The 25,212-nt window shown below is 39.7% G+C and overlaps 1 protein-coding gene across 1 annotated transcript in view; it reads right to left on the reverse strand.

Moving 5' to 3' along the window:
- Positions 1-25,212, reverse strand: part of LOC129052825 (uncharacterized) — a 165,980-nt gene that overhangs the window by 22,808 nt on the left and 117,960 nt on the right. The gene's annotated exons all lie outside the window — the stretch shown is intronic.

Here is a 25,212-nt window from a genome sequence, read left to right on the forward strand (position 1 = left end):
GGTGGCTGGTGCACTTCTAAATATAATTCACTCATCTACATTTACACAAAACTGTTCTGCCTTGCTTTAAAAGTTCTACCATAGGTGCCTTAAAATACATGCTTATACTATTTCTTCCAGGATAGAAAACCCATTTCTGTAAGGGTTCTATGTCTGTTGTCTTACTTTTTTTTTTTCCAAATTTGTAAACAATTCTTCCTTTCACAACCAGTTCTGAAACCCACAAAAGTCTTACGATGTCATTCAAGATTAGAAAATATCTTGGAATGGACAGGCTCACTTCTATACTTGAAGAAGTTGTTGGAGTACCTGTAGGCAGAGTCTTCCACTACTCTGACTGATAGACAAGTTTGTACTCCATCATATATGTTCTAAGTACTCAGCCTCTCTAGAGGTTTTCAGTCCCAATTATTACTTTTTCTACTAGATAAGAGAGTTTTTGAGAGAGACATTGGGTTGACGACAGGGAATTGATTGAAAGTATGAATATTAATGAGTAAATTTCCCATTCAATCAATCTATCCTAAAAAATAAGTACTGCCTCCACATCTGGAAGTGCTAGCTTCCAAATATAATACATTGTTCCAGTTAAAGAAAACTCAGTTATCTTAGAGTGAAATTTTCTGAGTTCTTGCATTTGAACATTCACCAACATAATGATCAAATCTCTAATCAAAGGTCTCCCAAAGCTTACATGTAAGCAAGCTCGATTGTTTTATACAGAGCTTCTTAATGGTTTTTAGTTCCTCATTCTTAACTATGAACATATATTCTGACTTTTGAGAAAAACTGGAATATGAAATGTCAATAAACAACAATAATAATATGAATTATTGATGGAAAATTTCTGGAGATGTCAATAGGATTCTCACTGAACAGTTATCAGAGTACTGATCAGTTCATGCTTGGGAGGAAACTACTCAAGACAAAAGAACTGCCCAATAATATGAATAAAACAATTTATCCAACCCAAAGGAAGTAACAGATATTTGATTTTTTGTCTAAAAACAAGCAATAACTTGAAAATATATGAAAATAACACTTTTCAAAACATTGGAGTTCAGGCAATGCAAGACAATAATTCCCCAGGTTACCGCCTTCTGAGAGTTTCCCAGATGCAGCTCAAGAGACAGGGAAGCCAGGGGAAGCCCAGCAGACTCTCACAGTTGAGGAGATATGCCTGTAAGTCCAGAGAGAGCAAGGTGGCTACAGTTTACAAGGTATAGTAACTTAGAGGAAAGGCCTACACAGAGAAAACACTTTGAAAATCACAATAGCATCATCACCGAGTATTCATCAGAGTACTGTGAAGTTGATGCGTGGGAGAAAACTACTCAAGACAAAAGAACTGCTGAAAGGAATTAGAGGATAGAATACTTGGAGCTCAAACAAGGCCTACAATAATGCCTATTCTTACCAGCTGCACAGGTCAATGTCATAATTCACAGAGCATTAGGTAAAATGTTTTTTTTTTTTGTTTGTTTTTTAGGCAGAGTTTCGCTCTTGTCACCCAGGCTGGAGTGCAATGGCACGATCTTGGCTCACTGCAACCTCCACCTCCCAGGTTCAAGGGGTTCTTCTGCCTCAGCCTCCCAAGTAGCTGGGATTACAGGCGCCCGCCACCATGCCAGACTAATTTTTTTGTATTTTTAGTAGAGAAGGGGTTTCACCATGTTGGCCAGGCTGGTCTCGAACTCCTGAACTCAGGTGATCCATGATCCACCCGCCTCGGCCTCCCAAAGTGCTGGGATTACAGGCGTGAGCCATCGCGCCTGGTCAGGTAAAGTATTTTTAGAAGTCTTTCCTTAGGATTAGAGATAATAAGCCTTGCATAAAATGTTGTTTAGGTCCCACCTAACAAACCTTAAAAAGCATGGATAAAGCTGTTTATGAAATAAAACTGCATCCCAGAATAAAGCTTGAGAAGAATTATAGAATAGAAAAATCACCACCACATCAAGTGAGTGGAAGGACTGAGTATTATGTAGAGACAAGAAAAATATTCAAAAGGACACAAATCAAATCTGAAAAATTAAAAAATACAATGTCTCAGATGATATTCTGGATGAATGGCAGATTAGACATTACAGAAGAAAAGATAATTGAACTTAAAGTCTTATCAGCAACTATCATAAATGAAACTGGAAAAAAAGGAATAAAAAATGTCAGCTGGGAGAAAACTTTAACCTAGGAAACATGTTAAGTGGACCCCCAAAGTTGGAGAGTGGGGACAGAAAAAACATTTGAAGAAAAATATTTGAAATATGGTCATGACAAGCCATATGTTTCTGTCAAGAACTGTGAAGGGTCTGAAATTTTACTCAAACTTGTTAGGTGAGCACAATTTTGGGCCAGCTGAATGGGAAGAAGACTTGAGACTCCTGGATCAGCAACCAAGAACAGTTTATTATTCACAACAACAACAGTAGTCAGAGTGTCACCATTTTCTGCACTGCTTTCTTGAGCCCCAGTTCTCACAGGGTGATGCAACAGAAAGCCAGTTAATATCTCCTCTTACAGGAGAGAATTCTTGAGTTTATGAAACTAACACCTTTTATAATGGTTTCTCTATATGTCTTCCTTTTGCTCCGGAGGGAAACAGTCTCAATCTTTCAAGGCTGTTCTCTACACACATCCTTGAAATGTTAGTTTGGAAAAAGGGACACTTAGTACCTCATTCACAAGACATGCAGAAACTCAAAAGATAGTACCTCATTCACAAGACATGCAGAAACTCAAAAGATCTATTGAAAATTATCTCCCAAAATTACTATCTAAATTTAATAAAATTTGAAAAGTCTGTTCCTTAGGTGCATGAGTCACCTTTTAAGAGTTCAATAGTCACATATGGCTAGAAACTGTCATATTGACAGTGAAGATATGGAACATTTCCATTACTGAAGAAAATACTATCATATAGAATGGTTGTACATCATATAATAGCAATAATAAAGTGTAATAATAATAGTAGCCCTATAAATTATGGGTTATTATCTGCACTTTACAGATGAAGAAACTATGCCTTAAGAAAGTAAAGCAACTTACTAAGTTAATATGTCTAGCAGGTGTCAGAGTTTGGACTGCATTAAACTATTTTCTTATACTGCTTTCTATAATGCCTGTGGCAGATTGTATGTTCAAGTAATGACTGCAACAATATTTATGATCCCACATGCTCTTCTAGATCCTTGCTACTATCCTGTCAAGAAGTGGAGCTTAGGGCTGGGCACGGTGGCTCACACCTGTAATCCCAGCACTTTGGGAGGTTGAGGCAGGTGGATCACGAGGTCAGGTGTTCGAGGCCAGCCTGCCCAGCATGGTGAAACCCCATCTCTACTAAAAATACAAAAACTTAGCTGGGCATGGTGGTGCGTGCTTGTAATTCCAGCTACTCAGGAGGCTGAGGCAGGAGAATTACTTGAACCCAGGAGGTAGAGGTTGCAGTGTACCGAGATCGCACCATAGCACTGTAGCCTGGGCAAAACACTGAGACTCTGTCTCAAAAAAAAAAAAAAAAAAAAAAAAAAAAAAAGTGGAGCCTATATTTCTTTCCCTTGAACTTGGGTGGGCCTTTGTTACCGCCCCAATGGAAGTGACATTACATACAGTGTAAATGATGATATGTAAGGTTAACTGTATCCTTGAAAAGATGTCATATCTTTAACAAGATGATAGAGCTTCTACATGGCTCCTTTTTGGGACAATAGCTCCTGGAAGTCAGCTGCCAGGCTATGAGGAATCCCAGGTCACATACTTATATCTTTTAGCTGAGGCCATTATTGAGTTCCCAGGCAGCAGCCAGAATTAACTCATACACATGAATTACGAAGCCTTCTAAATGTCTCCAGCCCCAGTCACCTTTGGATTTTAGCCTGGGAGATCCACAAAAATAATTATTGACCTGATCTAATCCTAACTTATATTTCAAATCATAAATGGTAATAATAAAAATAAGTTTGTTTCATGTTATTAAGCTTGGGATGATTCCTTATGCAGCAATAAATCATTGAAACAATGTATCTTCAAACCAGTTATTTAAAAACCTTTTTTTTAGCCAATGAATCAATATTTGTTTGTTTGCTTTATTCACTGATGCATTCAACAAATGAATATATACGTGGGTAATTTCTTGTATAGCCTGTGTCACATTTTGTAGAACTAGAATTAAAAAGAAAAAGTCAATTTATGGCTTATATGAAAAAATATACATATTTAAAAAAGAAATTTTATCTAAGCAAAATTGTTTCTCAAGTAGCTCTGTACATTTTTTATGTATTGACATATTTGGGTTTCATACCCTAGACTTCTGTCTTTCATTTATTTATTCTGGTTGATAGGTAAGTTGCCTTATTTGCATTATTTCTAAAGATGTGAAAAATTATTATGATTTTTAAATGTTGAAGTAAACATACCTCATACTTTTCACTAAAATGCAAAATATTGTAAGAAAATAAACGACAAATTTTTCAAAGAAACATGAAGCGTAGTCAATAAAACATACAACTTTATTAAATCTCTATATTCTAGAATCAATTTTTGCATTGACATATATTCATAAGACACCTAGAAAATACCTTGTTAATTTTCATAGATTTAAACATTTCACAGGTTTAATTTTAGTAAGCTGACAATTTTCTAGAGGATATTTTTATTTGCAAATACAAATTATTTATAGTCAAACTTTGAAATTGGATATTCTTTCCAACTTGATCAATTATTAAAGAACTGAAAAAAGTCTCAAAATAAAATGGGTTAGAAATAGTTTAAATGTTATTGCTTTAAAATCATTTCAAGTAGTTACAATGCACTTTCACAGAAGCATCATTTTGCCTGAAGCATACAGGAGGGACACGGAATCAGGAATGAACAGAATGGAGGCCCCTGGAGCTATGTTTATAGATCCTTGCTCATTTATTGTGCAATTTATTCAATATAGCTTAAGGGACAAGCAAGCATTCATCACCCACTGCTCCCATCATTTTCAAGGCTGTTTAGTAGATAACACAAATGCTAAGCAAACAAGTCTTTTGATCCATTTCAATCTACTTCTGATTTTTCTTTTAGGTAACAAAAGTTTATTGATTTGACTCTATGACTTATGTGTTTCTATCTCTATGTCTACATCTAAAATTTTTCCATTTGTGTCTCTATTTACACGTAAAATTGGAAAAAACACCACCCTCGGAGCATTCTCTGAACAGGGACAGAAAGTAAAATTGTTTGGTACAAAAGGGATTCCCATCTAAGAGTTTGATATGTGTGGAGTCTTAAACAGACAAAGGAGTTAGGCTGGTGAGAGATGGGAAAAACAAAAAGAAAAAAACAGATTAAGCTCTAAGTATGCCTTTCTTCATGGTTCAGGTCACATACACCTCCTGCGCAAACAACTGACAATCTTCCTGAGCCCAACTATCATTAGACACCTACAAGTTAGGTCACCGCAACCTTAGCATTTTCAGTACTGCACAAAGCCCTCTTCAGCAGACAGCATAAACACTATTTTATAAAATTTCCACCAAGGCTTTGTTTCCTGGCAGTCAGTTTCTGCTGGCCTGCCCATTGCCTCCTAAACTATTTTCCTAATAATTTTTCTAATAAATCTGCCTTTCTTTATCTACAACTGTCTTGGCAAATTCTTCTATTCCCATGCCACCGGCCCAGATAGTTGTCGTTCACCTGTAATATTTTGGTGGCCCATTAGGGGAATCTCTTTTCACGGGGACTCTCTCCCCTCTCTCTTTCCCTTTCCCAACTTGGGACCCTCAGCAGACAGCGTCTAAGCACGAGCCAATTGCAGGTCACTGATTGGAGCTACACACAGGTGGGACCAAAAGGTGTCTATGTGGAAGTGTCTGACCACCATCACCCGTTTTGGTAAAGGACCTGAGTCTACTTATTTTTTTCTGTCTTTCAGCAGCCAGCTTCTTGCATCTCTCTGGCAATTAAACCTGTTTTCTTTATATATTACCCAGTCTCAGGTATTTCTTTACAGCAGCATGAGAACGGACTAATACAGTAAGATGATATAGCAGAGAGTGGGATGCTGCCATAAAGGGACCGAAAAATGTGGAAGTAACTTTGGAACTGGGTAACAGGCAGAGGTTGGAAGAGTTTGGAGGGCTCAGAAGACGACAGGAAGATGTGGAAAAATTTGGCACTTCTTAGAGACTTGTTGAATGGTTTTGATCAAAATGCTGATAGTGATATGGACAATGAAGTCCAGGCTGAGGTGATTTCAGATGGAGATGAGGACCTTGTTGGAAACTGGAATAAAGGTGACTCTTGCTATGCTTTATCAAAGAGACTGGTGGCATTTTTTGCCCCTGCCTTAGAGATCTGTGGAACTTTGAATTTGAGAGAGATGATTTAGGGTATCTAACAGGAGACATTTTTAAGTGGCAAAGTGTTCAAGAGGAAGCAGAGCATAAAAGTTTGGAAAATTTGTAGCCTGACCATGCACTAGAAAAGAAAAATCCATTTTTATGGGAAGAAATTCAAGCAGACCACAGAAATTTGTATAAGTAATGAGAAGCTGAACATTATTTCCCAAGCTAATGGGAAAAATGTCTCCAGGGTATGTCAGAGACCTCCATGCCAGCCCTCTCCCATCAAAGGCCCAGAGGCCTACGAGGAATACATGGTTTTGTGGGCCTGGCCCAGTGCCCCCCTGCTCTATGAAGCCTTGAGACATGGTGCCCTGCATATCAGCTGCTTCAGCTCCAGGTGTGGCTAAAAGGGGCTATGATTGTAATTACCTGAGGCCTCCCCAGCCATGCTGAACTCTGAGTCAAAAAACCTCTTTTCTTTATAAGTTACCCAGTCTCTGGTATGTCTTTATTAGCAGTGTGACAACAGACTAATAAAGAGGTCTCTGATTGTCTCACAGCTGTATGTAGTGGAGGATCTTCACTTGGTGCCTGAGTGGCTTTGACCCTGGAGAGGGGGACCCATGGAGAGACGCCTCGGAGATTTACAGCCATTGGGGTGGCAGGAAGAACTCGATATGGCCCAGTCCAGATGGATTCTAAAGGCCTTTCATCCTATGCGAGAGTTTTAAGATACACCCAGTCCTCAGGCATCAGTTTAGGCTGTGTGTTCTCTGTAAAAGAGGGATTGGGTTTTAGACTATGAAGATTTTGGTAACGGTTAATGGTTTTGATGGTGTGTCCTAAGAGATATCACATGCTGTGTGAGATAATGACTTTCTGGATCTAACAGGAGGTCTGTTTGTAAGAAGGGCCTTCCGTAAAGAACTTCAAATGGGCTGAGATGGGTTTCTGAATTTGGGGTAACGCAAGACCTTAAGAGGGCAATAGGGAGCACAGCGGGCCATGACTGTTCAGTTTCCTGTATTAGCTTTGTGAGATGCCTTTTTATGGTTTGATTAGCTTTGTCTATGTTTCCAGAGGATTGTGGATACCACAATGCAAGCAAGTAGTATTTCATTTGAAGGGCCTTAGCAACTTCTTGTTTTGAGAAATGAAAGCAGGGCCATTGTCTTACGGAATGAGTAAGGGAGCCCAACACAGGGAAGAATGTGGTCCAAAAGGGGCATGGTGACGTCTAATGCCTGTTCAGTTTTGGTGGGAAAGGCCTCTATCCACCCAAAGTATCTGCAAAGACTAGCAAGTATTTAAGTTCCTTGCATTGGAGGCATGTGTGTAAAATCTAGCTACCAATCTTCTCCTGGTAGGGTCCCTCATCTTCGAATGGAGTAGAGGAGAGGAGGAGATTTGTGGGTCCCTTCAGGATTCATTTTTGCAGCATGTGGCACAAGCCTGCAAGATGGCTCATTGAAGATTGGGTTATTCCTTTACCAATAAACAGTGGACTTATTAAGTTTTGGAGGGCTTTGGCCCCCACATTAGTTGATTTGTGTAAGCTTTTTAAATGTTTCCATTGTGAGGCTTCTGGAACGAAAGTTTGCCATTAGAGCTTTTTAGCCAGCTTTCTGAGGTATGAGAGAAGCCTTTCACTAGAGCCCTTTGGGTTTCTTTCTGTGAATACTGTGAGGCAGGAGAGTGGGGTTAGGAACCAAAACTGCCTGAAGGGGCAGCCTGGCAGCTGCTTTTGCTCAGTCATCAGCTCAATTGTTCCCAATTGAGATTTCATCAGTGCTTCCCTGATGGGCTCTGCATTGAATGATAGCTACCTATGCAAAAAGCAGAATTGTCTCTAACAGAATCATGATTACAGGAGCATGTCTAATTGGAGAAGTTTGCTCTGTTAAGAGTTTCCTTTTTCACCAAATGGCTGCATGGGCATGTACTACATGAATGCATAGGCTGAGTCTGTGTAAATATTAAATCTCATGCCTGGTCCTAATTGTAAGGCTTGAGTAAGGGCAATAAGTTCTGCCTTCTGAGCTGAGGTGGTACTGCCTGGTAGGGGCCTTGATTCTATAACTTCAGTAAGGCTAACAATAGCATACCCTGATAACTGGGTACCTTCCAACATGAAACTACTGCTGTCTGTGAACCAAGTGGCCTCTAGATTGGTAAGGGGGTGTCTTGGAGGTCTGTTCTGGTGCTACAAGTTAAATCAATAGTTTGTAAGGAGGAGTGTTTAAGTGGTTCATCTGCATTTGGATCTGGTAACAGGGTGGCAGGATTAAGAAATTGACATGGCTTAATGTTTAATTATGGTGTTTGCAGTGCTGATTGATATCTGCTAATTCCACTATTAGAGACCCAGCGAAAGGGCTTTGAGTTTAAAATATTTGTTACATTGTGTGGTGTATATATTATTATTTCTTGGCCCAGAGTTAGCTTGGAGACCCCCCTCAACCAATAGGGTCACAGATGCTAGCGCATGGAGGAATGGAGGCCAGCCCTGTGCCAACCAATCAGGGTTCTCTGATAACTGATTGGTCATTGGAAGGGACCCAATGGCTGGGTTAGGACCATTTTCAGGGTACAGCCCTACTCCTGGCTGCTTTCACGGGCTGGCATGGAGTGTCTGCAGCTTTTCCAGGCACATCGTGCAAGTTGTTGGTGGATCTATCATTCTGGGGTCTGGAGAACAGTGGCCCTCTTCTCAGAGCTCCACTAGGCAGTGTCCCAGTGGGTACTCTGTGTAGGGGCTTCTACCCCACATTTTCCTTTTATACTAACGTGGCAGAGGTTCTCCATGAGGGCTCTGGCCCTGCAGCAAACTTCTGCCTGAATATCCAGGCCTTTCCATACATACTCTGAAATCTAGGCAGAGGTTTCCGAACCTCAATTCTTGACTTGTATGCACCCACACGCCCAACATCATGAGAAAGCTGCCAAGGGTTGGGTCTTACACGCTGAAGCAATGGCCTGAGCTGTCCGTTGGCCCCTTATAGCCATGCCTGGAGTGGCTGGGATATAGGGCACCAAGTCCCAAGGCTTGCATACAGTAGTGAGTGCCTGGACCTGGCCCAGGAAACCACTTTTCCTTCCTAGGCCTTGGAGTCTGTGATGGGAGGGGCTGCTGTGATGGTCTCTGACATGCCCTGGAGACATTTACCCCATTGTCTTGGTGATTAACATCCAGCTCCTCATTACTTCTGCAAATTTCTGCAGCGGGCTTGAATTTCTCTTCAGAAAAGGGATTTTCTTTCCTATTCCATGGTCAGGTTGCAAATTTTCCAAACTTTTATTCTCTGCTTCCTCTTGAATCCTTTCCTGCTTAGAAATTTCTTTGGCCAGATACCCTAAATCATGTCTCTCAAATTCAATGTTCCACAGATCTCTGGGGCAGGAGCAAAATGCCACCAGTCTCTTTGCATAGCAACTGTGACCTTTACTCCAGTTCCCAACAAGTTTCCCATCTCCCTCTAAAACCACCTCAGCCTGGACTTTATTGTCCATATTACTATCAGCATTTTGGTCAAAGCCATTTATCAAGTCTCTAGGAAGTTCTAAACTTTCCCACATCTTCCTGTCTTCTTCTGAGACCTCCAAAGTGTTTTAACCTCTGCCTGTTACCCAGTTCCAAAGTTGCTTCCACATTTTTGGATATCTTTATAGGAGCACTCCACTCCTGGTACCAATTTCCTGTATTAGTCCATTCTCATGCTGCTAACAAAGACATACCTAATAGTGGGTAATTTATAAAGAAAAGAGGTTTAACTGACTCACCATTCTGCATGGCAGAGGAGGCCTCAGGAAACTTACAATTATGGTGGAAAGGGAAGCAAACACATCCTTCTTCACATGGTGGCAGGGAGAAGAAGAATGAGTGCCCAGTGCAGGGGGAAGCCCCTTAGAAAACCATCAGATCTCCTGAGAGCAGGATGGGAGAAACCCCCTGCATGATTCATTTGTCTTCACCTGGTCCCACCCATGACATGTGGGGATTTGGGGAACTATAATTCAAAATGAGATTTGGGTGAGGACGCAGAAAAATCAGCCTCTATCTATTGTTGAGACAAACTCAGACTCTGAGTTGGATTCAGGTAATATTAACCCTAATTCTCAACTCTAGCTTCAAGGAGTTTCTTTTTCCTTACTCCCTTAACTTTCCTTAAAAATCAATGAAATCTACTTTTTTCCTGTCTTCTTTACTTAATTACAGCTGTAAACTGCATCCTCGTCATTACTTTCATTGTTCTGCACTTTAACTGCCTTCTTACATCTGGATGGAATAATATTCTCCTTTGTCCTTGAACTTCACTCTTTAAGAATAAGCATGCCAATGACTCAACCACCATAATATAGTCTGGCTACTGCAGCTAACACTTAAAGCTATTACTGAGTCCTTTGAAATTTCTGGTGGGGATCCCAGATAGTTAATCTATTTATTAAATTAGCAAACAGATACTCATCAAGGCAGTTTGCACTCTGTCAAGCACATAAAAACATGCAAGCACTGGTGGACTCAAGGCAATAATACCAACTTTGAGATTTGGGTTTATCTAATCAGCCATATAATTTAATGTCACAAAATCAATACCACATACTATAGGAAAAATAGAAAAAAATTTTCAGTAAAAACTTCCTTCACTTGGATTTTCTGAAAAGATAACCAATTAGAACAATTTCAAAAACCAGATGCCTAAACAATATTTTATCCTTGATGACCTAAAGCAAAGGAAGGAGGGATGAACTTCAAGATTATCATTTACAGAGATCCCCAAAACATCATTTAATACCAGGGCTTCCTGCTTTCCCAAGAAATCTAGAATATTTTGACCTCTCTTGAAGTTGATGGAAATTAGCCCAATGGCTTTTTAAAACTTTATTCTTACAGCTAACTCTTTTTACTCAATTCTATTAGAGGCTCACAGTAATTATCCAACTGCTTCACTTAAACAGCTTCATCCTCTTGACATTAATACTATTATAAGGGAAGTAGGATATGGTTGCTATTTGCAGGGGGATTTCCAAGATTACCACGCAGACAAAATTTCTTTGTATTTGTCCTAGTAATCTCATATACCTCCACACCACAACAATATACCAAGGTACTAGGTGTTTGTTTTTCTTATACTCTTTACAGTCCTTCTCCTTTCCTGTCTCCCTGAATTCACTATATATTGTCACCTTTAACATGTCAGGCTTCATCCTAGTTACTTGGATATCTCTCCAATTAGCATTAACACTTACAATGAACCTTACTCTGCCAAGTCTTGTGGATTACACTGTACTTGAAGGGACTCACAAGCTATTAAGGAAACAAAATTCTCTGTGTGCCAAGGATTGTTGGTTTTGCTTACTATTAGTCTCTGAAAGGTATGATTCCCCATACCCTATTTATGCTCAGAATTTCATCCCTTTTAACACCACCTTGTATCCCAAACTCCTGTTTCCCCACTCCCACGGGACCCTAAAAAGCATACACAAGGCATGGTAGCTTCAATCTCTGCCTATTTAAGTCAATACACAACCAAGCTAAAAACATAAACCCTCTCAAAGGACTGGTTCCCCGACCCAAGAGAAAACCCCCTGTTGTAGGCCCCCTTTTTAAACAAGTCCAATTCAAACATTAAGCTTTTTTTTTTTTTTAAGCAACAGAAAATAAACATTACTTCAACCCTGTTGGTAATGTTCCTAAACCCCTTTGCAACTACACTGTAACTATAAATTGTACCAACAGAAAATATGTATCAGGGGAAAATATAATTTGGTACCAGTTAGAATATCAGGCCTAGACAACATCAATGCCCCAAATCTCCAAAATATAAACTATCACTTCTGTACAGTGAGGCCCTCTCCAGACACTTGTCCTGATGTAACTCCATGGCAAAATTGCAAGGTTGTGAATTCCCCTAACAATTGCCTACAAATTCTCATATTCAGCAACCCCGAATCTCAGATTTTTCTAGACTCTCAATGCTTTCAGTTATTTTGGGAAAACAAAATCCACCCAAATGCAAACTATAATATCCAAGCCTTACAGCCTCTTACAACTGCTACTCTAGCTACTTCATACTTGTTCTTCAGGTCAGAAGGCCAAAACACACTTCGTTTCTTCACTCTAAGTTTAATATCTTGCCTCAAATCTAAGGAAGCTTTCTTCCTCTGTAAACAAATGCATGTATTTGTCTTCCAGCCAACTGAACTAGAACTTGTACACTAGTTTACTTAGCCCTAGACATCCAGATTGCTCCTTCCAATCAATTCCTCCTAATCCCACTTTACAGTTCTAGCAGAGAAAACTGAGCAATCCATCTGATTTCCCTGTTCATAGGCCTAGGGATTGCCATTGGGTTAAATATGAGAATAATAGGTATGAGCCTCACAGCCCATACTTATTATACCCTCTCAATGGAACTCTCCACCAAGCTCAAACATATCTCGGACACCCAGGAAGTCCTCCAAAATCAGGCCAACTTCCTAGCACAAATTGTTCTCCAAAATGGCCGTGGCATAAATCTGCTTACAGCAGCCCAACAGGGTATTTGTTTAGTCCTTGAATAGGAATGTTGTGTTTATGTTAATCAATCGGGAATAGTGCAGAACCTTGTCCAAAAAAAAAAAAAAAACAAAAAAAACATGTCAAGTTGCTGAAATGGAAAAAAGAAAAAGCATCACAAGAATGGTCTTCATGGATATCTACTTTGGGATGGTTCTCCTGGTTCCTCTCCTTTTTGGGGCCACAAACAGGTATTTTATTATTCCTTCTTTTCAGTCCTTGTATCTTCAACTTACTTGTCAAATTTTCTAGATCTTGTGGGCATGCTTCAATCTCTTTATTCTTTTTTCTTTAGTCTCCTTTGTGTACTTTCAAATAGCCTGTCTTCAAGCTCATTAATTCTTTCTTTGCTTGATCAGTTCTGCTAAGAGATTCTGATGCATTCTTCAGTATGTCAATTCCATCTTTCAACTCCATAATTTCTGCTTGATTTTTAAAAATTATTTCAATGTCTTTGTTAAATTTGTCTGATATTATTCTAAATTTCTTCTCTTTGTTATTATGAATGAGTTTCTTAAAAACAGCTATTTTGATTTCTGTGTCTGAAACAACATGTGCATCCGTTTCTCTGGCATTGTTTCCTGGTGCTTTATTTAGTTTATTTTGTGAACTTACGGTTTCCCGGATAGTCTTGATGCCCGTGGGTATTAACTGCTGTCTGTGCATCGAGTAGTTATGTGTCCGAAATTGGTGGGTTCTTGGTCTCACTGACTTCAAGAATGAAGCCGCAGACCCTCATAGTGAGTGTTACAGTTCTTAAAGATGTGTGTCTGGAGATTGTACCTTCTGATGTTCGGACGTGTTCAGAGTTTCTTCCTTCTGGTGGGTTCGTGGTCTTGCTGGATTCAGAAGTGAAGCTGCAGACCTTCGCGGTGAGTGTTACAGCTCTTAAGGTGGCGCATCCGGAGTTGTTCATTCCTCCCGGTGGGTTCGTGGTCTCGCTGGCCTCAGGAGTGAAGCTGCAGACCTTCATGGTGAGTGTTATAGCTCATAAAGGCAGCGCGGACCCAAAGAGTGACCAGCAGCAAGATTTATTGCAAAGAGCGAAAGAACAAAGCTTCCACAATGTGGAAAGGGACCCGAGTGGGTAGCCACTGTTGGCTCAGGCAGCCTGCTTTTATTCTTTTATGTGGCCCCACCCACATCCTGCTGATTGGTCAATTTTACAGAGAGCTGATTGGCCCGTTTTGACAGGGTTCTGATTGGTGTGTTTACAATCCCTGAGCTAGACACAGAGTGCTGATTGGTGCATTTACAATCCTTTAGCTAGACATAAAAGTTCTCCAAGTCCCCACAAGATTAGCTAGACACAGAGCACTGATTGGTACGTTTACAAACCTTGAGCTAGACACAGAGTGCTGATTGGTGTATTTACAATCCTTTAGCAAGACATAAAAGTTCTCCAAGCCCCCACCCGATTCAGGAGCCCAGCTGGCTTCGCACCAGGGCCATGGGTGGAGCTGCCCTCCAGTCCCATGCCGTGCACCTGCATTCCTCAGCCCTTGGGCAGTTGATGGGACTGGGTGCTGCAGAGCAGGGGGGTGGCGCCCATCAGGGAGGCTTGGGTGGCGGGGTAGCCCACCAGTGGGGGGCTCAGGCATGGCAGGCTGTAGGTCCTGAGCTCTGCCCTGCAGGGAAGTGGCTGAGGCCCAGCGAGAATTCAAGTGCAGCGTGGATGGGCCAGCAGGGTTGGGGGACCTGGTGCCCCTCCGCAGCTGCTGGCCCGGGTGCTAAGCCCCTCACTGCCCGGGGCCAGCAGCGCTGGCTGGCCGCTCCGAGTGTGGGGCCCACTGAGCCCACGCTCACCCAGAACTCACGCTGGCCCGCGAGTGTTGCTCCAGGTTCCCACCCGTGCCTCTCCCTCCACACCTCCCCGCAAGCAGAGGGAGCCAGCTCCAGCCTCTGCCAGCCCAGAGAGGGGCTCCCACAGTACAGAGGCAGGCTGAAGGGCTCCTCAAGCATGGCCAGAGTGGATGCCGAGGCCAAGGAGGCGCTGAGAGCGAGTGAGGGCCGCCAGCACATTGTCACCTCTCAGTTAGGTATTTACTGTAGTATTCTCAGTATGTGCTTGTTTGTGCCATCCCTCTTGGGAAGGCTTTCCAGACATTCAAATGGACTTGAATGTTGTAATCTAAGCCATATGTACATTAAGGGGAACACCAAATTCAGTAATGCTGTGGTTCTTACAGATTCATGGAGGTACCACTTTTTGGACTAGGATATAATCTGGAAGAATTCTCTGGATTTCTCAAGAGAGAATCTTGTTTTCCTTTCTTACTTTCGAACAAATGGAATCTCTCTTTCTATGTGTTGAGCTACCTGTAGCTGGGTTTGGGGTGACACAAGCACCCCCATGGCCACCACCACTGGGACTGTTCTGGGTCAGACCTGAAGCCAGCACAGCACTGGGTTTCAGCAAAGACCTGTTGTAACTACTACCTGCTTACCACCTATGTTCATTCAAGGTCCTGAGGCTTTAAAATCAGCAGCTGCTGAAGCCAGCCAGATTTGTGTCTTTCCTTTCAGGGAAAACAGTGAGTTCTTCTAGGCCCTGGGCAGGTCCACAGATGCTGTTCCAGAGCCAGGGACTGGAGCCAAAAACTTAGGAATCTACCTGGTACTCTGTTCTACTGTGGCTAAACTAGCACTCAAACCACAAGACAAAGTCCTTCCAACTCTCCACTCCCCTTTCCATAGTTAGAGGAGTCTCACCCCATGGTCACCACTACCACAGGCCCTTGGACAGTACTGTCAGGTTACCGTTGATGTTTCCATAAATTCCAAGAGTTCCTCAGCCATCTTGTGGTGAATTCTGCCAGGCCTGGGACTGGCCTTTTGGGGCAGTGGGCTCCCCTGTGGCCCAGAGCATGTTTGGAAAGACCATTCAAGAGCCAATACTTTGAATCAGGGATCCCAAGCTCCCTCTTGGTGCTCTTCTATGCTATGATCTAGCTGCTACCTAAAATGCAAGATAAATTCCCCTTTACTTTTCCCTCTGCTTTTCTCAAGCAGGAGTCTGTCCTCATAGCCACCAGAGCTGTGAATGTGCTGGGTCTCACCAGAAGCCTGCACACCTCAGAGTTTCACCCAAGGCCCATGGTGTATAAAATTTGGATCTTGCTACTGGTTATTCAGGAACAAAGACCCTTTGGTCAGCAGGTGATGAATAGTGCCAGGACTCGGTCTTCCCTTCAAGGAAGCAGGTTTTTCTTCTTGTCCAGTGTGTTTCTAGAAATGTCCAGGATCTAGGGCCTGGAATGGGAGCCTCACTACTCTGCCCAGTGCTATATCAGACTGTGGCTGAGCTGGTATTCAAGTTGCAAGACAAAGTCCTCTTTACTCTTTCCTCTCCTCTCCTCAAGGAGAAGGAAGGCATCACTTTCATTGCTGTAAGCTGAACTGTGAGGAATTTGTAGAGGGGTAGCACAAGCACTCTCTTAGCCACCCTGGTTATGTCTCACTAGGTCATGTGCCACCTAAGCCCACTATCTCCAAGTCCAGCTCAGCACTAGGGCTTGCCTAGAAATTACAGTCCTTGTGACCTAAACTGCCTTTTAAGTTTATTTAAGGCCCCAGAGAAATTTTAGCCCATGGTGGCAAGGCTTGCTGAAACTCAAGTTCCTATTACTAGGATGGGTGAATCTAATCTCTGCCTAGGGCTGGTCTAAATGCTCCCTCCATGGGTAGTTGTCAGCTGAGTTTAGCACAGTTTTGCTTTTCTCTGTGACAGGGAAGCACTGAATTCAATGCAATTTCTTACAGTTGTTGCATTTTGCCTTCCCCAAGTGAAAGGGATTCTCATGGCCACACAGCCACTGCCAGAGTATTCGGGAGGGGTAGCATCAAAAATTAAGACTTTCTTTCCTACCACCTTTAGTACTTCTTTCAGTGATACGAAGTTAACACTATGTATTGTGATTGCTTACCTGATTTTTGGTTCTTATGAATGTCCTTTTTTGTGTAGATAATTATTAAATTTGGTGTTCCTGTGGAGGGTAAAATTGGTGGAGGTTTCTATTTAGCCTCCTTGTTCTGCCCCTTTGCTAGATGTTTATTTTCATGTATAAGAGCAAAGATAAGCCTGCCAGTTTTGCTATTGTACAGGCACATCTTTATAGAAAAAAATGTTCCGGAAGCTTTCTTTATGTGTATCATCTTCTAGCCTATGATAAACCAGAAGTAAAAGCTACCTTCCACAGCTTATTTTCCTGTTTGCAAAAACGAAAGGCAGTGGCTAGTGCATTTCGAAGTTAAATAAAACTCAATTCATAGTGTTGATTGGTGTTTACACAGTAACCTAAGAAAGATTAATTACAAAGAAAAATAAACAAAGAAATAAATAAGTTAATTGTTTAATGTATACCTAACTTATCACTCTTCATTGACCTACAACTAATAGTTATTATTTAAAACAAACGAAATAGATTTTTAAAACCTGCTGCTTTATATGACTTTCATTTATCTAAAAACACATGGTTTACACAGTAACGCTGAGATTCAATCTTTGATAAATCACCGACTAAGGAAGAAAAACTTCTGATTCTTCATGTTTTACTTTGCATATAAATTGCCTCTTGAATATTTCCACATAAATCAAAATTATAATTTGCAACCCAGAATAAAATGGACTAAATATATTTACTTATTCTTTCTCTGACAGAAAAGCTGCCTAAACAGAAAGACCACTGAAGAAAAAAGAGATTGCAGTCTTCCCCGTTTCTGCCATGTTGAAGCTTGGATACATTGTTTTTGTGTCTTCTGTAGAAGAAATCATTTGATTTGTTTATTTCTTTTCTCTGCAATATGTGAAAAGTAAATGTTGGTGGTGTCTAGTGCATTCCTCAATGCACGTTATAACTGAAATAAAGCAGAATTCCTGACTTTTCTGTTGTTCAGTAAGTTCTGTTGATTTCCTCTGTGATATCTTTGGCAGGCAGAGTCTCCCTTCATTATTCTAAATTTGTTGAAATAAAAATTGTATTAGTTTTCAATAAAATTATGTATCTGGGTACAGAATTTATTTGGGTAGGAACTGTCAACAGTGTCTCTATATCTCTATGTATCTATGTACCTATCTATATCTATGTCTATATCTATCTATCTATCTATATCTCCCCTATTAATTTTCTTTTTCTAGAGAACTCTAATTAATACACTGACGCATTTTGGACTGTGCTATAAAAAATATTAGGGGGCAGCCCATAGTGTAGCTCTATTTGTTGCCACTCTGGTTCTACTCAAGAAACTATTAGACTTCCTTCTCCTTTCATGTGGACTAACATGTTTTACACTTCCAGTTTATACATAAGTCTTACTTATTTGAAGTGTTCATTCAACTAAATGATTCCACTGATTACTTTCTATTTATAATAAATCTGTTAATCACTACAGGGAACACAAACATAAGTAAGATCATCTAGAGTCTCAAAATGCTCAGATACTAGCTGGGATGAAGTTGGAGGTGGATCTATAAGGTGGGAGTGGAAGGAAGGCTGATAAGTAAAAAAATGTAAAAATAAAAAATCAGGATGGAGACAAGTGGCACGTAAAAATGTACAAAATGATATGGAAACAAATGAAGACATGATTGCATCTAATTAGAGGGATCAAAAGTGCTTTCATTAAAGAGGTGGTGAGATACTACTGCAGAATTTTGACATGTGACATTCAGGGTGGGGATATAAGACATTCTAAAAGGATGGAGTTAAATATGCATGGACAAAGCAAAACATGAGGCAGAAAGCACCCAGTATGTCTGTGTTGTGATGCTTTGTAGAGAATCTAGCAGATTAGACAATTAAAAGCCTGAAAATATAGTTTAAAACAAAATGATGAGAATCTTGAATAGAAAATTGAGGAATTGAGTTAATTTTATAATTAGCTGTGGAGCAATGAATGTGTTTGAGTAGGTCAATACTTACTGAAGGGAAATTATGCTGATAGCAGGGTGGTATAATTTATAAGTTGGGAGGCAGAAGACATGGAGATCAGTTAAAGACCTCTTACAATAGCACATGATTGAATCAATCAAGCCTGAATTTGAGTGGTGGCAGAGGAAACAGAGAAGAATAAAGAGTTTTTTTGTGGAAACTAAAATCAATACAATTCAACAACTGTTTGGCTATAAGGAATAGTAGATAGGGTGGAATCAAAGATGATAAAGAGATCTCAAGCCTGGTTAGAGCTGTTAGAATAAACTAAATATCAGGAAAATGAATTACCTTGAGCACAAAAATGAGGATTTCAATCTCAAAATGTTGAATTTGTTGTGCTCATGAGGTAGAAATAATCAGTGAAGCAGTTGGATGTGTAGGTCTGCTGATCTAGAGAGATGTTAGGACAGAAGATAGAGATGTAAGAGTCATTTACATAGAGATAATAGTTGAAGCTATGGATCTAGATATATTTTCTGATTAATAGATTCTAAAACAAAATGTGAATAAAATCTTAAGAAATATACAGAAGTAGTAGAATCCATATTGAGGGTAAGAGTCATCAGGACGTATCTAGCAAACGTCTAAATAGCTCATGTGATGGGCACACAAAGTGTATTTGTCTGAGTAAAATTTGAGGAAACAGCTCAGATAGAGTTTGGCATGTCCATCAAACTGGTGAGCTCTTCCAATAGTAGTCTTCTGTCAGGGAGGCTTAAAAACCCTATGCTGTATCCAGTAACAATGCCTAGTTAATTTAGGTAATAATAATCTAAATAAAACATTGTGTCCTCAGTATGAATTTTGAGAAGTGGTAAAGTCTACTTGTTAAGAATATAGTTTCTAGAGCCAAAGTGTGTGGGTTTGAATTCCTGCCTGTCACTTACTAGCTGGGTTACTTTGAGCAAGTATCTTAACTTCTCTTCTTCTTAGTGTCATTATTATTATTATTATTATTATTGAGACAGGGTCTGGCTCTGTCACCCAAGATGGAGTGCAGTGGCGCTATCTCGGTTCACTCCAACCTCTGTCTTTGGGCTCAAACCATCTTCTCACCCCAGCCTCTCAAATAGCTGGGACTACAGGAGTGCAGAACCATGCCCGGCTAATTTTTGTATTTTTGGTAGAGACGGGAATTCGCCATGTTGACCAGGCTCATCTTGAACTCCTGAGCCCAAGTGATCCACCCGCCTCGGCCTCCCAAAGTGCTGGGATTACAGGTGTGAACAACCACACCTGGCTGTCTTATTATCTTTAAATGTATAATTGGGAAAATAATACTACACCAGAAGTTAGTTGTAGTAATTTAAAAAGTTAAAATACAGTAAGTATATAAGACAGTTCTTGAGGCTTGTTAAGTGCTTAACAAAGGTTTACCATTATTATGTTTAGTCTCCTCACCCTAATTCAGTTAGGTTGTCTGAGACCTATGGAGAGATCTTTCAATGAATGTTCTTTAAGATATAGACACACAAGAACAATTCTTAAGAATTTCTATAACAAATTGTAAAAGAAATAAGGAGTTACTCTTCATCACACTGTCATGCAAACCTTTTTAGCTTTGGCAACTGAAAGATAACTGTTGTGCCTAGCAGATCAAGTAGAAAGACTACAATAACCAGAAAAGCAGGGGCGTCCTATCAGTGGCAACAGTCTGTTCTATGGTACTGAAGTAATGCCTGCTGCAGTAGGCAGAGCGGCAACCATTAGAATTAGAGAACTACTGTACTTAGCTGAATGGCAGTGATTATTATGTAGCACCTAATAGAATAATGCAGATACATTGGGAGTGGAGCACTCATAAGGTTTTCTGAAAAATTGTCGGGGCACTCATTGTAGGGAGACTGGAGTAAACCTTGTCAGCAAATGTGATAACAAGATAGTGCAATTTGTGTTATATATATTTAGCAGGCTGACAGAGTAAGAGAAGCTGCAAAAGGATACAGAAGAATCAGTCAGATAGAAATGAGGAGAGTATAGTATCATAGAAGGCAAAGTAAGAGAAATTCCTGGAAGCATGGCATTATCAACAGGCTCAAATGCTGCAGAAATGCCGAGAAGAATGAATACCAACAAAGGTGATTGGACCTGGAAACCGGCAACTCATTTGTAGTATCTCATAAGGCAGTTTCAGTAGAGCAGTGGTGTAAAGAGACTGATTGTAAAAAGCATAATTATAAACGGGTGGTGAGAAAGTGAAGAAAATTGTTGTGAAATCTTCTCTGGAGGAAATGTGGAACTATGAAAAATAGACAAGATAGTACGTTGAAGATGTGATAGGAGTTTGTAAATGATTTTTTGGTTTAGGAAGAGCTGAGCCATGTTTGTAGATACGGAAGGAAAACCTGACACAAGGAGATTTTAAAAATTCAAGGAATAGGGGCCGGGCGCGGTGACTCATGCCCTTAATGCCAGCAACTTGGGGGGCCAAGGCAGGTGGATCACGAGGTCAGGAGATCGAGACCCACCTGGGGCCAATATGGTGAAACCCTGCCTCTACTAAAAATACAAAAATTGGCTGGGAATGGTGTCACGCGCCTGTAGTCCCAGCTACTTGGGAGGCTGAGGCAGAAGAACCGCTTGAACCTGAGAGGCGGAGGTTGCAGTGAGCCGAGATCGCATCACTGCACTCCAGTCTGGGCGACAGAGAGTCTCTGTCTCAAAAAAAAAATAAATAAATAAATAAAAAAGGAATAGAAAGACTAACAAATAGAATATAATACCAAAGAGAGAGGCAGGTAAAAGCTTCATTATTTTATATGTATCTATTCTAGTTGAAAGGAACAGAGTCTCTCAATGACTAGTTCAACTTACAAGCATAATGTAAGGAGACATATGCAGAAACATGTACTGAGACTCATAAAAAGCCTAAAAGACATTGATCATATTTCACAGAGATAGGAGTCATAGCATATTTCTGAGACTATATTATGGACTGTCAAAGACTATTCTAGAAATCTCTGCAGCAATTTCGAATGGATTTTCAATTTAATGTTCAATTATTAATTTAACTCAGGTACTCTTCTGGTTTTTGATATTTTGTTTGTATCTATTCATGTCATATTCTATGCACTGATTTTTTACCCCATTCAATATATTTCTTATTTGAGCTGATATTAACCAGATGATTTACTATGCATAACTCACCATACACCAATATCCCCAAATTTGTTTTTTTCATGAATTCATTTTGTGTGTAATATTGATGTCCTACAAAATTAGCCCCAATTTACTCAAATTTTCCGTGTGCTTATCATTTTGACCCATTAACTTTATTATTTCTCATGGTCCTTGCCTTTTTGCCCCTCTGTGCATAGTTTCAGTCTTACTTCCCCATATTAACTAGCCCATTCTCTTTGGACTCCTAGTTTAAGTTTCTTAAAACATAATCTGATTGGACCAGTTTATCTATATTTAGCCAGAATTATTTATATTTTGTCATCTCATGGGCTACTGATTAGTATAGGAAATGGCTTTTCTTGGTCAAGTGACCATTTGTAGTCTAATCTCCTGTATCGGCGTACTGGTTGTAGAGAAGCATAAACTGAAACATGTGGGAAGAACATAATCAAGAAAAAACCAGGGGTCACTTCCTCCAGCAGGAGTCTTGCTCACAATCGCATGTAGAATGAGCTTTGACCTAGTAGGCATTATGCTTGGCTGATTGAAAACATCTGTGAATTAAATAAGTTAACACAGAAAAACTAAATCTATTTCTGAAGTGATTTTGTCTTTTCCTCTTTATTTTCATCAATAGTGTCTTAGTTTACGTATTATTTTCATCTCTTATTAGGACCTTTGCTAACTTGCCTAACTGTTTCTGATCTTTTCTTCATGATAACCTATTGTCCAAATTAATTTTTGAGTTTTATTTTAAAAACACATAATTGATAACATAACTCTCCTATTCAATATATTTAATGTCAATGAAAGTTAGCATGTTGAAGTGCGATGTGTATTCTATTCACTTGACGTGTAGTTGTTTAAAAATGTTCTTCAAGTAATAGATTACTGTTATCATCCTCCTTTATATACAAGGATATTGATACTCAGAAAATTCAAATAATCTGAGCAGATGAATAAAATTAGTTAACTGGAATGTAAACCAATATTTATTGATTCTGATACCAATTCAATATTTATTATTTTAAACTCTATCCTACACAACTTTCCATTGTCTGCAGAAAGAAGTTCAACATTCCTACAAATTCATACATAGTTCTTGACAATTTTCCCCAAGCCACATTTAGAGGCTCATTTTTTTTCCTCTTTCTCTCATCATGTGACTACCCTTCAATATAATCATACTAAACTTCTTGCAGTTTCATAAATACACCACTTTAAAAATATATATCCTGTTTATTACAAACATCCTAGGCTGGAAATGTTCAAATGACAAAATTCAAAGTTATTTGCAGTGTGATATTTTTAGTACTACAGTAACTGGAAATATGTATCTCCAGATATTCCTTGCAACTACGGTTATGTCAGCTGTAGTAGACAGAATTCTGTTCTCTCTGGCCCCAAGATTTCATTCTTGGCTACTGAATCAAATATTAATCTAGGTATGGTTGTGAAGGCATTTTATAGGCGTAATTTAAGTCTTAAGTTAATGGACATTAATATATGGTGATTATCTGAGTGAACACGACCCAATCAAGTGAGCCCCTCCTTTCTTTTAAAATATTTAATTGACAAAGATTGTATGCATTAGAAGTGTACAACATGATGTTTTGATATATGCATATATTTTGTAATAATTGTTGCAATCAAATAAATTAATACATCTATCACCACAGATAGGATCCATTAGGTTCCCAGAATATGATAGTCTTATAACTTGAAGTTTATACACTTTGACCATCCTTCATTCCCTCCAAACCCCAGCTCTTAGCACCCACCATTCTGCCCTCTGTTTCTGTAAGTTTGACTTTTTTAGATTCCACATGTATGTGAGATTATACAATATTTTTCTTTATGTGTCTAGCTTATTTTGGCTAGCATAAAGCAAAACATTTTGTTCAAATGTAGAAAACAATATCGAAAGGCTTTGAAGCAGGAGAAAGATTTGATGGACTCACATTTATGGCTTTGAAGAGGAGGAGGACCATGTGCAAGGACTAGAGAGTGGCTTCTAGGATTTAAGAGTGACCCCTGACTGACAGCCATTAAGGAAATGTGGACCTATGTCTTACAACCTCATGAAGCTAAATTTTGCCAACAACCTGAATGAGCTAGAATTACACAGGTTCCCAAACCCTCCAAACCTGAACTCAGACTGACATTTTGATGCCAGCCTTGTAATATGCTGAGCAGAGAAATCAACTATGACATGACAGATTTCTGAACTACATAAATGCGAGCTAAAAAGTGAATGTTGTTTTAAACCATAGTAACTTGTTATGTAGTAACAGAAAGCTATCATAGAGTCAAATTAAGTTTTACTAATGTTGCAGTTATGTAAGATTTGAGGGCTGAAATAAGGTACAGACCTTCCAAAATAACTTTTGCCATTTTCTGGCTGGCAAACAATGTATATGAAGATTCTGTTGTTCAATTTCCAGTTTTAGCAATGAAAGTGGCAGTTACAGCAATAATAATGGACTAACATTTTTAAATCTGTTTATAAGCATCATGGGTGTTGAGAAAAATGCAGGCTATCATGGTGGCTAGATTTCACATTTCATTTCCTAGACAGTCATGTTCCCAGACAGGACAAGCTTTGGCTGCTTGTTCTTGCGGTCCAATAACAAGACGCAGACAGACTGGGAAAGAAGGGAGTTTATTTCTGCAACTGGCTACAGACAGAAGGTCGGAGTAGCTCATCAGACCAACTAAAAGTTACAAGTTTTATCTCCAGTGCTTATATAAATTCAGACCATATGCCTATGTGTGAGAGTGCACCTGCAAGCCAAAGTGTTTCACCCTGTTCAATCTTTAACTAGGGGCTGGGATCTGAAAAATTACTTTAGAGCTTTGGAAGAATTACTTAATCTAAAGTGGATCCTGGTACAAGGTGTACAAGGTCTGTAAGAACTTTTCCATTATCTTAATCAAACTCTAAGTTCTGAGGAAGCCCAGGTGGGGTGTTAAATGCCTTGTTTTACATTCTAGCCTTTGTTCTAAGTTGCTAGTTTCTCCAGTTCTTTAGTGTTTAACTTATACTTTTATCAGAGTAACTGTAGGGTGTTGGTGAAGGCTGACCTCTCTGGTTCCTCATGGAGACCTGACCTACTACAGTTGTAGTAATTATAGTAGTAGTCATAGCTTCCTAGACATTCTTTCTAATCCCTGGATCATGGCTTCAATAAGATTACATTAAAGCTCATATTTTAGGGCCAAGCTTTCTGATTCCTTACCTTTGTGATTATGATGAAGGTAGTAGTGATTCTGATAT

This window comes from Pongo abelii, chromosome X (assembly GCF_028885655.2).
Source record: "Pongo abelii isolate AG06213 chromosome X, NHGRI_mPonAbe1-v2.0_pri, whole genome shotgun sequence".
Taxonomy (NCBI): Eukaryota; Metazoa; Chordata; class Mammalia; order Primates; family Hominidae; genus Pongo; species Pongo abelii.